Genomic DNA, 16,378 nt, shown 5'->3' with positions numbered 1-16,378 from the left:
GTGGTGAGGACAGCCACGATGGACGGCTTAGAGACAGTGGGGAGGACAGCCACGATGGACGGCTTAGAGACAGTGGTGAGGACAGCCACGATGGACGGCTTAGGGACAGTGGTGAGGACAGCCATGATGGACGGCTTAGAGACAGTGGTGAGGACAGCCACGATGGACGGCTTAGAGACAGTGGTGAGGACAGCCACGATGGACGGCTTAGAGACAGTGGTGAGAACAGCCATGATGGACGGCTTAGAGACAGTGGTGAGGACAGCCACGATGGACGGCTTAGAGACAGTGGTGAGGACAGCCATGATGGACGGCTCAGAGACAGTCTCTCTGAGGAAAAGACAGGAGGCGGAGCTAGAAGTGGAGGAGATGAAGATGCTGAGGTTCTCCTTGCGAGTGACCAGGTTGGACAGGATTAGAAATGAGACAATAAGAGGGACAGTGAAGGTTAGACGTTTGAGAGTGGCTGGTGTTGGGGAGGACGATGCAAAGGACAGGACTAGAGGACGACCCAGGAGAAGAGACATGGACGTAGTGAGGGAGGACATGAGAGTGGCTGGTGTTGGGGAGGACGATGCAAAGGACAGGACTAGAGGACGACCCAGGAGAAGAGACATGGACGTAGTGAGGGAGGACATGAGAGTGGCTGGTGTTGGGGAGGACGATGCAAAGGACAGGGTGAAGTGAAGAACGTTGATTTGCTGTGGTGACGCCTCAGGGGACAAGAAGACAGGACAGTCGTAATCGTGCTCAAACTTCTAACAATGACTTCCTGTGTGATTAAGAAAAGAGGAACTCAGTTACAATTGTGACGGTTTCTATTCACCATTTACATTTTGCAGTGTTGATATTGCTCCATGTGTGGGGAAAACAAAAACAAAATTATATTCTATTTCTATTCTCTAGCTCTTTACTCTCCCTTCACATCAGACTGCCACGCTGATTTCAGATCTGTCCTTTTTGTTTCTTTTTTCTTTAATTCAGACACACACACACACACACACACACACACACACACACACACACACACACACACACACGCACACACACACACACACATCGAAAGAGAAAGAGACGGGGAATTCATTCATTAACACACACACACACACACACACACACACACAAGATGAGGATATCAAGTAGACCTGGTACTCACCATTAATATTGTATGAATGACAGTTGAGTTTGATGTGGTATGATGTGTGTGTGTGTGTGTGTGTGTGTGTGCGCATCACTTTTAATGAGGGCAGGCAAAGCGTACGGAGGGAGGCATTGAGGCGAGCCGTTTCCCGGTGGCTTTATGTTGTCTTTTGTGCGCAGGCACCTCATTTTGTGGGATATTCTGGGTGTGGACAGTCTGAAATAATGTGTGTAATTGGTAGAAAACTACAACTGTAGAGAGAGACACGGAAGTGTGTCAGTGTGAAGCAGATCATTACGCCGTAAATTTATGGTGGCAAAAATGACAGATGGGTAATGCCAGGCATTTCATGACTGTGAAGTTTAAACATCTTTAAACATATTATAATTTAAAATAACAGCATTGGGGAGTGAGGAATAGTACTGTAGGCACATTCATATACTCTTGAAAGATGTTGTTTATGTATTGTGAGAACCCCAAATTTGACAAAACTAATTAATTATATATTATTATTTATTGTGTTTTGAATAATTATTTTTATTTGTTGTGTTGTTGACCGAATTTTATTTCAGTTCAGAGACAAAGGAGACATTTCTGGGTCTGCTGGGCTCGTACCGGCGCTTCATCACAAACAAGAGAATGCCTTCCAAGACCTCAAGGAGGCGCTCTGCCAGAAGACAGTGCTGCAGAGCCCAAACTTCAACTTGCCTGTCGCCGTTCAGACGAACACTTCCCACAGGGGGTCAGGTGGGATCCTTCTCCAGGGAGGAAGTGCTGAGAGGAAGCCAGTCGCCTACATTAGCAGGAAACCGGTTCCCTGGGAGAGCAAGCATTCTGATTTGGCTATCGAGTGCACTGTGGACACCTTCAAACACTGCTTGGGAGGGAGTTCACTCTGAAAACTGACCCTAAGGCCCTACAGTGACTGGAGCAGATGAAAGGTACCAACAGTTGGATTACTTGTTGGTCCCTGACCCTTCAACCATACCGGTTCTCCATTCACTGCCGGCCAGGAAGGCAGAACACGGTGACAGACTTTTGGCTTGGGTTGGAGAGCCTGCCGGAGTGGGTGAGAACTTAGAAGTGTGAGGGAGCTGTCAAAGCTTCCCCCCTCACTAAATTAAAGTTAAGCAGGGACTCACACAGGAAGTTGTTTTCTTTGTTATGCTGTGCTTTTATTTTGTTAGCCTAACTTCTGCCTCTAAATTCTGCTTCCAGTGGGCATGTCAGGAAGTGCACCCAGGGGCTGCCAGAATCAGAATCAGAATCAGAATCAGAATCAGAATCAGAAGTGGTTTATTGCCATTGTCAGTGAGTGTTCACTGACTAGGAACGTTTCTCGGTGAAGTCGTGCTACATCTAACAGTAATGACAAAATACAAAATATAAAAACCATACAAGTACGGACACATCAGCAGCAGCAGGAGTGGATACACAGATGAGTACTAGCAGCATTAAAACTAGCGTAATCACGCAGTGCAAATGGAAAAGTGCAAGTTGTATTCAGGAGTCCGGGACAGAATTATTAAGTGTTCATTAGTCTTACGGCCGAGGGAAAGAAGCTGTTCTTGTGGCGGGAGATTCTGGTCCAGATGGACCGTAGCCTCCTGCCTGAGGGGAGAGGGTCAAAGAGTCCATGTCCAGGGTGGGAAGGGTCGGCTGTGATCCGACCTGCACGCCTCCGAGTCCTGGAGACATACAGGTCCTGGAGCGATGGCAGCTTGCAGCCGATCACCTTCTCCGCAGCACGTACAATGCGCTGCACTCTGTGTCTGTCCCTGGTGGTGGCGCCAGCGTACCACACGGTGATGGAGGAGGTGAGGACAGACTCCACGATGGAGGTGTAGAACTGCACCAACATCTGGGTGGCAGCTTGAGTTTCCTCAGCTGTCGCAGGAAGTACATCCTCTGCTGAGCCTTCTTGGTGAGGGAGCTGATGGTCGGCTCCCACTTGAGGTCCCGGGTGATGGTGGTGCCCAGGAAGCGGAAAGAGTCCACGATGGAGATGGGGGTAGGGGAGTCTGTGAGGGAGAGGGGGGGCGGTGGGGCTGTGACTTTCCTGAAGTCAACAATCATCTCCACTGTTTTCTGGCTGTTCAGCTCCAGGTTGTTGCTGCTACACCAGGACACCAGCCGGTCCACCTCCCTCCTGTAGGCCGACTCATCACCGTCCGAGATGAGCCCGATGAGGGTGGTGTCGTCTGCAAACTTAATCAGTTTGACGGACTGAAGGCTGGAGGTGCAGCAGTTGGTGTACAGGGAGAAGAGCCAGGGGGAAAGTACACAGCCCTGGGGGGATCCGGTGCTGATAGTCAGGGTGTCCGAGACCGTAGACCCCAGCCCCACATGCTGCCTCCGCTCCGTCAGGAAGTCGGTGATCCACCAGCAGAGGGAGTCGGGCACGTCGAGCTGGAGCAGCTTGTCCTGGAGCAGTCCCGGGAGGATGGTGTTGAACGCAGAGCTGAAGTCCACAAACAGGATCCTGGCGTAGGTTCCTGGGGAGTCCAGATGCTGCAGGATGAAGTGGAGGGCCAGATTGACTGCGTCGTCTACACACCTGTTGGCTCGGTAGGTGAACTGCAGCGGGTCCAGGAGGGGGGCGGTGAGGGTCTTCAGGTGGTGGAGAACCAGGCGCTCAAAAGACTTCATGACTACAGATAAGTGATTTGGTCATACCAGGCAGGATTGGGAGAGGGGGAAGTTGTTGGACTACTTTATTATGTTTGGCCTTTTTGTTATTTGGGTTCTTTCGTTATTGATTTTTGTTGTCCTATGCAGTCGTTGTGAATAAAGTATAGATACCATTCTGAATTTTATTCATATATACAGGACACAGACTGGCATCATGGAGCGAAAAACAAGAGGCATAACACTAAAGGCACGAGAGACGAAGCATAATCCTGTAACTAGTGATCAGGGGAGTCGTGATTTAAAGCAGGCTGGTGTTCCGAGTGACCCTGCCACAGGTTTGCTGTATCTAGCTGTGATATCCTGAAAAGTGTTTTGTTGTAAATTTTGGAAAAACATTATAAATGAGAGACTTCTGGATAAAAAAAAGCACACCTGTCTGCTGCGGCTCATCTTTACTCTGACGCTCCACAGCCCGATACAGCTTGGATTCCTCATCCTGTTTGTGAGATGAACAACATCCAAAAACGTACACCGAGTTAGCAGAGGGAGACCAGATGTAAGGCGGAGGAGAGGAGTGGCAACCAACCAACTGAGATCTACAAAGGTTGTGTTGCTCATCTCCAACCAGCTTTTTTTAGACACATACTTCCTTTTTTTTATACGACAGCTGAGAGCCTCTTTGCTCTGAACTCTGTTCTTACTTTGCCATTGCAATGCCACAATTCATGCACATGTATTACAAATTGAAGTATATACACTGTATATACTTTGATTTTTGTTGTGGACTAATATATAATGTACTGTACAACAGTGTGTACAAATATGGCCTTACCTTTACTTGGAAAAGAAGCCCATACGCCAATCATTCTGGACAAAAGTCTCAATGACTTTGTTGTAGACTTCCTCATCTTATGAGTTTTAAAAGTGTCTCCGTCTCCATGGAGATGATGATGATGATGGATTTATTTGATGATGAATATATTTATTAGATAGAATGATAGAGCAGTACAAGTACAGTCAAACATCCTGTCGAAGAGTAGTATTTCTAAAAAGCCCTTGCGGTCTTGTTTCCGTTGAAAGTCCTTCGTACATAAATCATCGACATTTAACAATACCAATAAATATGCAAATAAATTACTCAATTGATGCAAAATAACAACTAGAAAGACAATCAGAGATTGCAGACCCCGCCTCCAATAGACTATTGGATCTTGTGAGACAGTAAACAGGGCTTCCGGATCAGAGGGGCCAAACCTGCTCTAGCTTGCTGCTCCGGAACGTACTACAAGACACCTTCTGGACTCTTTTTCCCATCATGCCATTCGTGTCCCTCCCTCTTAAAGTGGCAGTTTACAGCACAGGCACAATTCCAGCTGTAAAAATAATTCTAGAATCTGGATCCAGATCCGGATCAACGTCATTCTCGGGGAGGACCGAGCCACGGACAGAACCTTGCTTGTGCAAAAATTTCAAGTCGATTGGGTTACTAGTTTTCTACAATACCCCCACCCCAAGGGTGGAACTGTTTAATTCCTGCCCTCAAAACATGCACCTCTTTGGCCTCCTTCAAAAAGGCCCTAAAAATACACCTTTCAGGGGGACAGAAACGGAGATAGTCATCACGACTCTCTCCGGATCAAACCCCCCCTTTTTTGTCCACCTACGTTGTACATATTATGTGTCTTTTAATTTATGGTTATTTTGCATCTGTGGTGTAATTTTATTTTTATTGTTATTTTGCATCAATTGAGTAATTTAATATTGGTTTTATTTTTATTTGTATTGTTAAATGTCGATGATTTATGTACGAAGGACTTTCAACGGAAACAAGACCGCAAGGGCTTTTTAGAAATGCTTCTCTTAGACAGGATGTTTGACTGTACTTGTACTGTAATACATACTACTGTTTGCCTGTACTTGTACCCTAACATTCTATCTAATAAATATATTCATCATCATCACCTCCCTGTAGGCGAACTGTAGGCTATCCAAACCAGCAGGGACGGCATCATTGATGTGTTTAAGGAGGATCCTCTCGAACAGTGGCGTCGTTAACCCCCTCTTAAGCCCCCCTAAATAATTTTGGGTTGTTTAATAAAAATAGATATATATATTTTTTTTTGTTCAGTGACCAAAAAATGCCGACATATTCTATTAAAGCCGCCAGAATATATGTTTAAAAACATGTAACCTGTCATTATTTACTTAAATCTGATCATGAATCTGTTTCCCCTCACTTCATGACGTAAGGTAGAGAACCCGTTCCACCTGTTCTTATAGAGAATGCCCACATCACTGAAACTCCAGTCCACGTTTTCCCTGTGACCGCTAATTGTCGGTTCCTGCAGCGTGTTTGAAGCACACAGAGCAGAATAGAAGAGCTTTAGGAGAAGAACGTGAACGGATGGATGGAGAATGGATATAAGAAAGTTTATAAAGAAAGTAAGTTTATCACTGCTGGTAGTAACATTTAGTTATTGTGTGACACACTTAAGGGAAACGCACAGCTGTATGAGAGAACCACAGCCCTGAGCCACGCCCACAGTCTCCCTGAATCAGGTGCAGAGACCTGCAGGACCTGGAGGAACCTGCAGGTTCACGCACTGAATAGAACTCAGACACAGTGAAAAGAGAGTTACTTTTCCCTTGTGTGGATCGGATGATAGCTTGAGTTCAGATTTAAATGTGTCCTAAATGTGAGAACTTCTTGAGTGGATCACACTTGAATGAACTCTGAAAACACTACAGCCTGAAAACAGAGGAGGTTCTGGTGACCTGAAAACAGAGGAGGTTCTGGTGACCTGAAACAGAGGAGGTTCTGGTGGCCTGAAACAGAGGAGGTTCTGGTGGGCAGAAAACAGAGTCTGGATGTTCTCCCAAAGAGATATTGTCTGTTCACAACCTCCTTGATTCAGACATGTTTCCCTCTCTGAAGGTTCTACCCAAGTTGCCCTAACGGTGCCCGTAAGCAGCTGCTCATGTGAAAGGTCCTTTAGTGCCCTGCGTTGGACGCACGGCGTCGGTTGCACTGCGTCGGTTGCACTGCGTCGGTTGCACTGCGTCGGTTGCACTGCGTCGGTTGCACGGCGTCGGTTGCACTGCGTCGGTTGCACGGCGTTGGTTGCACTGCGTCGGTTGCACTGCGTCGGTTGCACGGCGTCGGTTGCACTGCATCGGTTGCACTGCGTCGGTTGCACTGCGTCGGTTGCACTGCGTTGGTTGCACTGCGTCGGTTGCACTGCGTCGGTTGCACGGCGTTGGTTGCACTGCGTCGGTTGCACGGCGTCGGTTGCACTGCGTCGGTTGCACTGCGTCGGTTGCACGGCGTTGGTTGCACTGCGTCGGTTGCACTGCGTCGGTTGCACGGCGTTGGTTGCACTGCGTCGGTTGCACTGCGTCGGTTGCACTGCGTCGGTTGCATTCCTGGCTGCGTCAAACAACGGGCCTTCAGAATCACAACAGAGAGATCGACTCTTAGAAACAGACGTCGTTCTTTGATGCTTCCATCCAGGAAGTCGCTTGTAATTGTAGCCATTTATTTTATTGTTAATGCTGTAAACATCCTGTTACTGTTTAAACCTGTTTGTTGTTGTTTAAAACAGACTGAAATAATAATAATGTATAATTTATCAGTCCTTGTTAGCCGTTTGAGGTTTTGTGCTCGTACGCTACATTTGCTCACATCCTGTGCATCTCCTGGGGGCTAAGCCCCCCCTGTCCTTAAAACCTAGTGACGCCCCTGCTCTCGAAGCACTTCATCACGACGGGAGTCAGAGCAACAGGGCGGTAGTCGTTGAGGCAGGCGATGGATGATTTATTGGGTACCGGCACAATGATGGAGGACTTAAGGCAGGCAGGGACGGTGGACAGCTGCAGGGACAGGTTGAAGATGTCCAGGAAAACCCCGGCCAGTTGGTCAGCACACGTCTTCAGTGTCCGGCCTGACACGCCATCTGGCCCCGCAGCCTTGTTGGTGTTGATCCTCCTCAGGCTGAGGAGACCTGGTGCAGCTGCAGGACGAGCGGCTGATGCTGCACCTCAGGCTGGGGCAGATCCACAGACCTTCTGCTGCTCGGAGAGTCGAAGCGTGAGAAGAATCTGTTCAGGGTGTCGGGCAGGGTGGAGTCGTGGCTGGCGTGCTGGTCCCTGCGTTTGTAGTCCGTCACAGCCCTGATGCCTTTCCACATGTCACGTGGGTTATTGTTCTCAAAGTGCTCCTCAATGCGCTGCTTGTATCTGTGCTTTGCCTGCTTGATGCCTCTTTTTAGCTCACTTCGTGCCCTGCTATAGGCCAGCCGGTCTCCTGCTCTGTAGGCTGCATCCCGGGCTCTGAGCAGAAGCCGCACCGTGCTGTCCACCCATGGTTTCTGGTTCGGAAAAACCGTGATCGTCTTTGTGGGAAGGACAGCATCAGTGCAGAAGTGAACATAGGAAAGCACAGATGACGTGTCCTCCTCAAAATCTGCATCCTCTTTGAATACCTCCCAGTCCGTGTGCTCAAAACAGTCCTGCAGGGCTGAGGAAGCCTCCTCAGTCCAGACCTGCACGGTCCTGGTGGTGGGTTTAGTCCTGCAGATCAGTGGTTTATATGCAGGGATCAGGTTCACTGAGATGTGGTCAGACATACCCAGGTGGGGGGCTGCTACAGCCTTGTCAGCCCCCGGGATGTTGCAGTAGACCTGATCCAGAATGTTGTGTTCTCTGGTGGGGAAGGTGATGAATTTGGGGAATTTGGGGAGCACAGCTTTCAGTTCCACGTGGTTAAAGTCTCCAGCTACAATCACAGCGGCCTCTGGATTAGCGTCCATCTGGCTGCTAACCAGGCAGTACAGCTCCTCCAGCGCTAGCTTAGCATTAGCACGCGGTGGTATGTAGGCCGCTACGATCACAGCGGAGCTGAGTTCTCTAGCCAGTTTAAACGGTCTGCATTTCACTGCAAGATATTCCAGGTCGGGGGAGCAGAATGTTCCGATCACGTTCGTAGCAGAACACCACGAGTTGTGAACGTACAGCGCCAAACCTCCGCCTTTGGCCTTGCCTGAAGCTGCAGTCCGGTCGGCGCGGAACAGCGAGCGTCCCGCTAGCTCCACCGCTGCGTCGGGGATGTTGGCGTCCAGCCAGGTCTCGGTGAAGATCGCCACGCAGCTATCGGTCCGCTTTGAGACGATCCTCAGCCGTATTTCGTCCATCTTGTTGACGAGCGACCTGGCGTTGGCGAGGAAGATGCTGGGTAGCGCCGGTCTGTGTGGGTTAGCACGTAGTCTAGCCCGCACGCCGCCCCGCTTTTGTTTACGCTATCTTCTTCGCCTCGTCGGCCACAGCGGTGGGATAGTGGGGGGCTCCGATGTCCGCTGAAGCTCGGGAGGGATAAAATCCAAAATAGACGGTAATCCAACCTGGTTTTCCCCCCCCCAATTCCCACAGTTCAGCCCTTCCAGACTGAATGAGGGCCTGGATTCTCAGAATTGGCTGAAATATAAACAAAAATACAAAAACAAGCACAAACAAACATACCAGAAACGGAATACTATCACCAGACAGGTATTTGTCAAGAACACAGCCCAAATAGGTAATCTCTTCTTTGCTGGAGATTACTGTATTATCGACTGTGACCTTGAAATCATTAACATTTATCTCACGTAGAGAGTGTTTAGACCCAAAAAGAATAGATTCTGTTTTACCAAGATGTAGTGACAGTTTGTTATCCGTAAGCCAAGTACGGATTCTGGTGAGCTCAGAGCTGAGAGCCTCCTCAACCTGCACTTTGTCCTCTCCCGAAATCAGGAGTGCTGAGTCATCAGCAAACAGGAACAATTTGCAGTTACAGGCAGCACTCATGTCATTAAATAATAGATAATTGTTGTTTGAAAAGAGCGACTTATCTTCCATCCCGACATTTGAAGCAAACAATGTAAATCCGGCATACGTCTTCCATTATTCATGATTTGTTGTTTTGACTGAAAGTCCAGTTTTGAGAAAGTCTTTAGATTTTTTTCGTGCATTTTCCCCATTTGTGCCGCTACTTTGCGTTAACTCTTCCAACTGTGTCCTCCAGACGGCACCTTTGACCGCATTCTGCTTCAACTCGTTTCAGAGAATAACAAAAGTGTGTTTAGCTGACGTCACAGACATGCGCAGTCACAGCGGTTTGTACCGAGACTTCAGAATGTTTTCATGCGCCCTGATCATCAATCGGCATAAACCACCCCTATCGATCGGAATAAAATCTTGATCAGAATGAGCTTGATCGGGTCAGACTATTCTGAAATGGGTGTGTGCGTAAATTATTTTTATTCCTTTTCAATTCAATTCAATTCAATTCAGTTTTATTTCTATAGCGCCAGATCACAACATAAAGTCATCTCAAGGCACTTTACAGGATCAGCAGGGAAACACAGAACCCAACTTGACCCACAAGAGCAACGGAGGCAAGGAAAAACTTCCCTTTAACGGGCAGAAACCTTGGACAGAACCTAGGCTCATGGTGGACGGCCATCTGTCTGACCGGCTGGGTTGATAGAGAGAGAGAGAGAGAGAGAGAGAGAGAGAGAGAGAGAGAGAATGGCTGGTCAGAGACGAGTCAAAAACAAGGAGATGGATAGGGAAGCGATAGCGAGACAGAGCAGGAGCAGACAAAAACAAGATGTATAAAGCTCTAAATGCTAATGCTAGCGATATAAAGCTATAAATGCTAATGCTGGCGATATAAAGCTATAAATGCTAATGCTAGCGACGTGGACTTCAGTGTTGAGGGACACAGGTCCAGGTTCTGCAGCACCACGGACAGAAGGACCTGAAAGAGAGAGAGGGACAAACAGAGGGAGAGAGAGAACAAGACTACAGGGGAGAGAGAGAGAGATTACTGACATATATTTATAACATGAATAACCAGATAAAGGGGGAGGAGCTCAGTGTGTCATGATGTTAAGCTACCAGTGCTGCCTAATGACAGCATATTGATTATATTGATTACTGCATCGATTAGTTCCATGGAAATGAGAAGTAGAATCATGATCTGGCACCGGAGCATCAGCAGGGCTGGCTCTAGAGAGCAAACGAATGGCAGGTGTGTCTCCAGGTGTCCAGCTCTCCCTCGGCCCCGCCCACACTGCAAGACAAAGAAAAACAGGGTCAGAGAGGCAAATCGCCCGGGAGACCACGGACAGGAAACGCTTCTACGATTGTCTTCAGCATCCTTGCTGAATGCTGTTGGTTGTTTCTTGATCTTTACAGTTCCAGACATTCCATTATCACATATGTGTGTGGCAATGTGTCATAGGCGTCGTGACTTTCCAGTGGCTGGTGCATGCCCCCCCCCCCCCCCCCCGCCCCCACCATGTGCCTAGTCATTTGCCATGCTTCATGCTTCACTTCACAATTTACATATGCCCTTCCAGTGTGTTCCCATCTGAGCCTCCTTGTGTATCTCTTGAGCCTGGTGACCAGAGTTATTGAATATTGGTTTTATTGAGTTATTGAATATTGGTTTTATTTGTATTTGTATTGTTAAATGTGGATGATTTATGTACGAAGGACTTTCAACGGAAACAAGACCGCAAGGGCTTTTTAGAAATGCTCCTCTTAGACAGGATGTTTGACTGTACTTGTACTGTAATACATGCTACTGTGTGACTGTATTTGTACTGTAATCATGCTACTGTTTGACTGTACTTGTACTGTAATACATACTACTGTGTGACTGTACTTGTACTGTAACACATGCTACTGTTTGACTGTACTTGTACTGTAATACATGCTACTGTGTGACTGTACTTGTACTCTAACATTCTATCTAATAAATATATTCATTCATTCATTCATTCATTCATTCAGGTAGCTGGAGAACCTGCGTGTCTTCTGTGTGGAGGAAGTGTGGCGGTACTGAAATAGTATAATCTGAGACATTATGGAAGGAAACACAGACAAAAACAAGAATACGGACACGGAACAAAGGCTACAGAAGGTTGAGGAACTAAAACGAGGCCTCAAATCTCAACAGGCTCTGTTCAGAAAAGCCAAATCACAAAGCCAGGCTGTTGTCAAGGCCAGTTTTATTCTGGCAGAAGAGATCGCTACTCGCTCCGACCTGCCATTCTCTCTCTCTCTCTCTCTCTCTCTCTCTCTCTCTCTATCAACCCAGCCGGTCAGACAGATGGCCGTACACCATGAGCCTAGGTTCTGTCCAAGGTTTCTGCCCGTTAAAGGGAAGTTTTTCCTTGCCTCCGTCTCCAGAGTTCTTTCTCTTTTGGGTCAGGTTGGGTTCTGTCTCTCCCTGCTAATCCTCTAAAGCCTTGAGACGACTTCCTGTTGTGAACTGGAGCTAGAGAAATAAAACTGAATTGAACTGAATCGCTAAATCAGCCCGGCCGTTTACAGACGGGGATTTCATCAAAGACCGTCTGCTTAAAGTTTGTGATGAAGTTCGCCCAGAAAAAAAGCAACTCTAAACGTGAGCCTGAGCAGGAACACCGTTCAGAGCGAATAGACCAGCCGATCAATAGACCAGTCGATCAATAGACCAGTCGATCAATAGACCAGTCGATCAATAGACCAGTCGATCAATAGACCAGTCGATCAATAGACCAGTCGATCAATAGACCAGTCGATCAATAGACCAGCCGATCAATAGACCAGTCGTCCATCAATCTGAAGAGCAGCTTGACTATATGCGGTCATTTGAACATTTTTCAATGAGCATTCGGCTTGTAGCTACATTTTTTATTTGGCCCTCCGTCCATTTGACTTTGACACCCCTGTTCTAATGCAACTTTGAGGACAAAGTGTTCACTTGCTGTTTAATACAGCCAATGCACTAACAGAATGCTAAGACAGAGCGTTATGGCTAATTGGTGTAAGTCTATTAACCATCAGATACCTACCAATACTATTACTATGTCTATCCCATCATTTAAATACACACCAACACTCACATCTGCACTGCTGCTGGTGTAGCCAGATTGTGCGCAATTAATGTGCTAATGTCACTGAGCTGATTGGTCAGTCAGGTCATTCTGACGTTTGTTGGGGACCATGAGGCGCGATGACTAACTAGTATGACTCGATGACTAACTAGTATGACTGACCTCTTGTCTCTAATCTATCTAGCTATTTTGCATGCTTCTCCTGCCAGCATCCATCACAAGAGTCACAGTTCATAGACGCTGACACCCTCATGTAGTTGTGCCATTTGCTCAAATGATTCATTGTTTCACTTTCTGAAAATTGTTTCCACACACTATAATACACAAAGAAACATTTTTATGTGAGCAAAAAAAACAACAACAACAACAACAAAACTCAACTTCAACACTCAGGCAGTGAAAGAAAATCTAAATTGGTGAGTGTGTGTGTTTAAGTGTGAAATGATTCATTTCAAAAATAGATATTTTAGGGAAGTAAAAGGTAAGGAAATGTAGTTTAAAATGCAACATGAAGTGCAGTTACTAGCAGACAGAAGTATACATGTTAAGATGATTTACAGATTATGTACTGTGAACATTATATAGAGCTAGGCATAATAGAGTACCGCATATGGCATGAGTACATTTACATGGCTTGATATAGAAATAATACACAGATTGTGTAGCCAAAATATACTGATTAAATTAGAATATACAGATTAAAGTGCAATGAGCATGTACTGGTGGACATACTATAGGAATGTATATGAAGGATACTGATAGATGCTCATATTATACAGGCTCATAACAAATTTACGTTATTAATCACTTGTCAATAATTTCAGTGTCATCCTTTTCTCTGCTGATTGGTTCATCCCACATTGTGACCGGGTTGAGCACACAGGTAATGTATATAAACCCCCCAACGGGTCAAACCATTCCTATCACCTCCAGCATCCTTAACGTTTCGGTTACGTTGATTACGGGGAGACGGTGGCGCTGGTCGAGCGGGTTGTCCTCTTCGGATCAAGAGGCCGGTGGTTCGATTCCCGGCTCCGGCACAGGTGTACACAACGTTGCCTGTGTGAATGTTGTGAGCGAGTGAACGTTGGTGGTGGTCAGGAGGGCCAATGGTGCAAATTGGTAGCCTTGCTCCTGTCAGTCTGCCCCTGGGCAGCTGTATCTGCCCCAGGGCAGCTGTGGCTAGTAGCTTACCACCCAAGTACGGAGCGAACGAATAACGCACGCTGTGAAGCATCGCCAGCAAAGCACTATATAAAATCAGCGCATCATTATTACTAGTTAAGTGTAGCTTTACCAGCAGTGTTGAATTTCATTTTTGTGTCTTTTTCGGTTACTGTTTTGAATTTCTCTTTGTTTGTTCAGGCGGACTCTGACTTGGTATCGTTCATGATAATCACTTTCTTGTTTTTAACTTCACTGGGGCTCGCTTCTCTTTTTTTGATTTGGCTGTTTGCTTTATTAAACTTTCTTTGAACTGCACCTTCTTTGTGGCATCTTATGTGGACTGTAAAATCTGTTAGCAGGATCATAGAGATATTATTGAACTCAATTGTACTTCTATTTTCTTTTACAATGCATTACCAAGTTACAATCTCTGTCTATTATCATGAACTACTTTAAATAAACTTGCCTAGTGGTTTGGGTGAGCATGAACCATTTGATGATCAGAAAAATGTGGTGGACTTTCAAGTTCCCCTGTATAAACTGTCTTTTCTCTCAAATTCAAAGTGGTCCGTTCTAACCAGAATGATCTGTGTGTTCTGCCCATTCACATTATCAATGGGCAGAATTATTGGATTATAACGGTGAAAGAAAAAACAGAAACAAATACATTTAATTACTGGCACTGATTGGTAACCCTAACTTTATCTCTCTTCTCTCTCTCTCATCTTTCTATTACCCAGTACCCAGAGTACAAAAACACTTTACAATATTTTGGCAAGTGAGAAGAGGGCCGGCAGAAAGATATAAGACAAACAGAAAAAGGAGAGAGATAATGAAAGATGGGAAATGAGACGGAGAGAAACGCAGAAAGGAAGAGTGGCCTGTGTGAATGTTCTATTACAAGAATCAACTGCAGCTGCCCTGGAGACAGAGATAGATGAAAAACAGAAGAGCCGAGAATGATGGAAGCGATGGGTTAATCTTTCCACCACTGACACACACATACACATACTGTACACACAATGCGGTATCGAATGATGCCCCTGGAATTGCGAGAATAATTCTGTCAAATTCCAAACACCTGCGTTAACAGAGAGCTGCGTGTGCGTGTGCGTGTGCGAACAACGTAGGGAATCAGCTTGTTTCTTTATAACAGTCTTTTTTTCCTTTGTGCAAAACCTACAGGAATAACATAAAATCAATCAATAAATAGAGATTGCTCATTTGCTTGTCGTTGAGTCCTTCCTGGATTATATTTTTATTACTATTAAAGTAATACACTTGACATAATTTCATAACTATAGTTAAGTCACATCTAATATTGGGTTGAGACAACAGAATTTTTGTTCAATTCAATTCAGTTTTATTTCTATAGCGCCAGATCACAACAGGAAGTCATCTCAAGGACTTTAGAGGAGTAGCAGGGAAAGACAGAACCCAACTTCAGCGAGAGCGAGAGAGAAGAAAATGAGATATGCTAATGCTAGCGATGTGGACATCGGTGGTGAGGGACTCCGGTCCAGGTTCTGCAGCACCACGGACAGAGACAGAAAGAGGGACAAACAGATTATCTGATTATTCATGTTATAAATGTATGTGAGTAAAGAGGGAGGAGCCCAGTGTGGCATCAGGTTAGGCCACCAGTGCTGGCCTATGACAGGCTCTGCACTGCAAAAAAACAGTCAAGGTGCAAAAGTACAACACAAAGGACAGGACAAGTATGAAGCTATTGCGGTAAACACACCGTGTTTAGGATAATTACTGCATGTGAAGACGATTGTTTCAGTAGTTATTCAATGTCCGCATGGCCCATGGGAAGAAGCTGTGAGACAGTCTGGTGGCGTGGAGGAAGTGAAGCCGCTGCTGGGCCTTCTTCACCAAGGCCTAGGTGTTAGGAGACCAGGATAAGTCGCTGGAGATGTGGGTGCCCGGAAACCTGAAGGTGGAGACGATGTCCACACGTACTCCATCACTGAAGAGGGGGGCGTGGCCTGTCCTTCCTGAAGTCCATGATCAGTTCCTTTGTCTTTTGGACATTCAGTGTCAGGTTGTTTCCTGAGCACCAGACAGACAGTTGTCCAACCTCAGACCTGTACGCTGTCTCGTCCCCGTCTGTGATGAGCCCAACCACGGTGGTGTCATCAGCAAATTTGATGATGCTGTTGGTCGGGTGTGACGGGGTACAGTCAAACGTGTACAAGGCGTACAACAGGGGGCTCAGCACGCAGCCCTGAGGGGTACCAGTGCTGAGTGTGAGTGACGAGGGGAGGTGGGGGCCAAGCCGGACATCGACTTTCTCGGCCTTTCTGAAACACGGTTGACACCTTCCTCATCGGATGCTGTAATTACCATGCCTCAGTATAATGTGCACAGCAATGACAGGACACACGGCAGGGGCAAAGGAGTTTTATTGTACATCAAAAACACCTTAAAATGTAAACAGATTGAATGGCCAGAAGACATCAAACTTGAGTGTGCTGGTGTGAATATCACACCCCCAACTGCCATGCCACTTACC

This window comes from Brachionichthys hirsutus, chromosome 5 (assembly GCF_040956055.1).
Source record: "Brachionichthys hirsutus isolate HB-005 chromosome 5, CSIRO-AGI_Bhir_v1, whole genome shotgun sequence".
In the NCBI taxonomy this organism is placed as follows: Eukaryota; Metazoa; Chordata; class Actinopteri; order Lophiiformes; family Brachionichthyidae; genus Brachionichthys; species Brachionichthys hirsutus.
The sequence above is the reverse complement of the archived record's forward strand: the minus strand, read 5'-3'. Positions refer to the sequence as shown.